We start from the raw sequence: 4,834 nt of genomic DNA, 5'->3' as shown, positions 1-4,834 counted from the left end.
CCTAGTGCAGCACCTGAAGCTTCTACCGTGCCTCAAGATGAGAGAACCAGTGGACAATCAGCAAATACATCAGACGTCAGAGATGTGACACTGAACCCTGTCCGCAGTGCATCGAAACGAACCTCTGGTGTGCAGCAAGGAGGAGGTGGACTCTGAAGGGCTTTTGACCCTAAAAGGATGAGACTGACACCAATATCAAGGCCCATCATACCTCTCAGAGATGATGACCAGATGGGTGAGTCTTCTGCAAGGTCCAGACATGACACATCAAGAGCAATCACACCTCCCAGAGACGACGATGACGACGACGACGACGATGAAGAGTTGGATGTGTCCTCTGCAGAAGAGGTGGACCAACCCAGCTCCATACCATCAACAGCCACGGTCAGCTTGAGGGATGTGGCGCTTGAGAACACGAAAGCCCTATTAATCGAGTTTGAAAAGTGCAGTGACATCAAGGATTTTCTACATGCTGATATTCGCCTCCCAATTCACTCCACTATCGTCTCGGATCCCAACTGCCTGGACTACAGATTTGATGTTGATGGAATAATGTTCCAGATGAAAGAATTAGTGGGGATCCTGTCGGAAATTTACCATATAAATTTTCCACATTCAGACAGTATGCAGCTGACGCCACAATACAACTACTTGAAAAACATATACCACTGACCAAGCGCACGGAAAAAGGCATCCGCGGCACTTAAAAATGCAGTTGGCTACAAATTGGGCCACGTGACTGGGGGTACGCCCTCACACTCTGTGCTATCCCTGCCAGCCTACAGAGCCCAGATGTAAGATTGAGAATTCTGTCCTGTACCACAGATGGCTTCAGAACTGCTGTGGTCTGTGACTGCCGAAGTTCAAAAGCTTCTACCTCCCCTGCCACTGGAAGATATGTGTCGCCCTACTATTCAAAAACAGGGAACAACAAACTTGGGCAGTTTCAGAGTCTTGAGGCAGGATCAAGTGTTTATCCTTAAGCTCTTGGATAAGGCTGTGGAGACGGTAAACTCCCCGTGAACTTTCTGAAAGCAGTTGCTACCCTTGGGCAGTTTGGCCAGCTAGATTCAGAAGAAATTGACATACTTGACGTGGTCAACCCGAGAGTGTGGACTCTGTTACTTATCATTTGGCTGTTAAAATAACGGGCGCAGAGAAGGACACGACCTTTTCTTTTCCCCGCTTTGGTCTGCAGGATATTACCGTGTGAGAGGATCCTTGTTTTCAACACTAGAATGCACGAGACCTGCAATTTTCAATCCAACTTGAATCATTTGCAAATGGATCTGAGCAAGGCCGCTATTGACACATTGTCCCCGAAAGTGGCTTAATTACATTTGTACAGCTCTATGATACCCCACATGCCCATTACCGCCAGCCCTTTAAACACCCGGTCAGTGGTGCTTTGGCAACCTGCAGGTTATCCCATCCCAACCACCAGTCTGCAGTCATTTCTAGGGCGCCAAATATATGACACACACATGCAAGACTTAAACCATCGCCTGGTTTGTCAGGGTTGGCGCCGGATAGAGCAGGTTGTGAGGTTTGAGTATGGTGAAATTCCTACTGCTGTGGCCAGCTGAACATTTCAACATGAATGCCCTAACTGAGCTCTTGGGTAGTAACGCCTTTAGTGCCTTTTAAAGACTTAACGGATGGCCTGGGCCTGCTTTCTGTAGCACGGTGTGCTGTTCACTTCCTCATTGGCACCCTCAGAGAGGCTTTCGATCGAGCGAGGGTGTAGGCAGGTATGACATGACTTTGGCGCGGCCTTCCAAGCAGAGCTGGCCTTGGAGGAACTGTGCTTTGGCCATCCATTGTCAGCCCTGACAGTGTATGGAGTGCAAGCTTGGGAACATGTAGTCTGGAGAGAGAGAAGCATCACACATGAGAGAGGTTTTCTTGACTTGCTCCTCATAACAGTGCCAGTGTTGAGGAGTCACCACCACCCCCTGCAGCACTGGACCATGGATGCCTCCAAAGAACACGGATTGAGAGGATTTGACATTCTGCCAATGTCTCACGCTGGTCCGCCAGTGATAGGGGTTGCACTCATTAAGGTCGTCTTGGGGACTTGTACAAGAGAAATGACAGGCTCCCCGCGGCAGAGCTTAAATCTGACCAACCCCAGGGAAGGCTGGTCGGGTGCCTTGGATGTGAAGACTTCCCCTCCCTGTGATCTCGCTGATTAAAAACAGTTTCCTCCACCCAACACCTTTAAAAGAGCCCGCCAAATGGTAGAAGATAAAGGGCAGGATGTGACAAAGTGCCTAGAAGAAGGCTTTTAAGGCCAGAGGCCATTGCATATTTCCCCCATCCTTCAAGTTCGTGGACAAGAGGGACAAGGAGGATAAACTGGAATTTTAAAGACTGGGTTTATCTTCAACAAGATGGACGTGAGCCACAATTGTCAGTGGTGGCTTCAACACTCTCAAAGTTTTGACAGAAATAGAACGGCGAAATTTTGTTATTCAATCAACTCAACTATACAGGTAGGTTCTCCAAAAATTATTCCAACATTTTGACATACCAAATTTTAGGAGCCTTCATTGGCTCCAAGCCAGTCATCAAAATGTACACAATGACTTAAAAAGTTCACTTAATGTTTTTGCCTTTGAATTCATTAATAATAGTTCACCTTTATGTGCAATGACTTTGTAATGCGTCATTTTGCCTTGAATTAATGAAGGAAATGAATGAAGCAAAATAGATTCTAATTGTTTGACACCTATCTTTACAGAGAGCATGGTATGCCATGGATGGCAAAATCCTGGAGAGACTTCCTCCAGCAATGACAGGACATTCACACACCGATCACCTTGACTTCTTCATATCATGCTGGCGGACCAAGCGTGAGACATTGGCAGAATGTCCAAAATCCCTCTCAATCCGTTAACGGAGTCATGATTACGGTGTGGTGACTCCTCAACACTGGCACTATTATGAGAACAAGTCAAAACCTCTCATGTGTGATGCTTCTCTCTCTCAGACTACATGTTCCCCAACGCACTCCATACACTGTCAGGGCTGACAATGGATGGCCAAAGCACCAGTTCCTCAAGGCCAGCTCTGCTTGGAAGGCCGCGTAAGTCATGTCATACCTGCCTACACCCTGTCGATCAATACTCTCTGAGGTGCCAATGAGGAAAGTGAACAGCACACCGTACTACAGAAAGCAGGCCCATCGTTAGAATCTTTAAAGGCACTAAAGAGGCGTTACTGCCAGAGCTCAGTTAGGGCATTCATGTTGAAATGTTCGGCTGGCCAGCAGTGAATTTCACCATACTCAAACCTCAAACCTGCTCTATCGACGTGACAAACCAGCGATGGTTTAAAGTCTTGCATGTGTGTCCTTACGAAGAAGCTAGAAGTGACTGCAGACTGGTGGTTGGGATGGGATAACCTGCGGATTGCCAAAGCACCACTGACGGAGTGTTTAAAGGGCTGGCGGTAATGGGCATGTGGGGGTATCCATAAATTTGTACAAAATGCTTAATTAAGCCACTTTCGGGGACAATGTGTCAGTAGCGGCCTTGCTCAGATCCATTTGCAAATGATTCAAGTTGGATTGAAATTGCAGGTCGTGCATTCCTAGTGTTAAAACAAAGGATCCTCTCACACGGTAATATCCGCAGACCAAAGCGGGGAAAAGAAAGGTCGCGTGTCCTTCTCTGCGCCCGTTATTTTAACAGCCAAATGATAAGTAACAGAGTCCACACACTCGGGTTGACCCGTCAAGTATGTTCTTCTGAATCTAAGCTGGCCAAACTGCCCAAGGGTAGCAACTGCTTTCAGAAGTTACGGGGAGTTTTACCGTCTCCACAGCCTTATCAAGAGCTTAAGGATAAACCGTCCTGCCTCAAGACTCTGAAACTGCTGCCCAAGTTTGTTGTTCCCTGTTTTTTGAATAGTAGGCGACACATATCTTCCAGTGGCGGGAATTAAAGCTTTTGAACTTCGGCAGTCACCAGACCACAGCAGTTCTGAAGCCCATCTGGCCGGTACAGGACAGAATTCTCCAATCTTACATCTAGGCTCTGTAGGCTGGCAGGGATAGCACAGGTGAGGCATACCCCCCAATCCGCGTGGCTGATTTGTAGCCAACTGCATTTTTAAGGGTACCGCGGATGCCTTTTTCGTGCGCCCAGTCAGTTTTCAAGTAGTTGTATTGTGGCGTCAGCTGCATACTGTCTGAATGTGGAAAATTTATATAGTAGGGTGACAGGATCCCCACTAATTCTTTCATCTGGAACATTATTCCATCAACATCAAATCCTTCAGTCCACAGGCAGTTGGGATCTGAGGCGATAGTGGAGTGGTGGGAGGCGAATATCAGCATGTAGAAATCCTTGATGTCACTGCACTTTTCAAGCTTCCGTTAATAAGAGACTTTTAGGTGTTCTCAAAGCCACATCCCTCAAGCTGACCGTGGCTGTTGATGGTATGGAGCTGGGTTGGTCCACACCTCTTCTGCAGAGGACACATCAACTCTTCATCGTCGTGGAGTAAAATTAAGTCATCGTCTCTGGGAGGTGTGATTATGCTGATGGCGTATCTGGACAGAAAGACTCACCCATCTGGTCATCATCTCTGCCAAGGTATGATGAATGATATTGGTGTCAGTCTCATCCTTTAGAACCTTCAAGTCCACACTCCTCCCTTGCTGCACACCAGAGGTTACGTTTCGATGCACTGCGGACAGGAGTTCGATGTCACATCTCTGACGTCTGATGTATTTGCTGATTGTCCACTGGTTCTCGAGGCACGGTAGAAGCTTCAGGTGCTTTAGGGTCTGCCATCATTCGCAATCTCTATCTTCTCCTGGTCACTC

Source organism: Alosa alosa, chromosome 6, assembly GCF_017589495.1.
Source record: "Alosa alosa isolate M-15738 ecotype Scorff River chromosome 6, AALO_Geno_1.1, whole genome shotgun sequence".
NCBI classification, from domain to species: Eukaryota; Metazoa; Chordata; class Actinopteri; order Clupeiformes; family Clupeidae; genus Alosa; species Alosa alosa.
The sequence above is the reverse complement of the archived record's forward strand: the minus strand, read 5'-3'. Positions refer to the sequence as shown.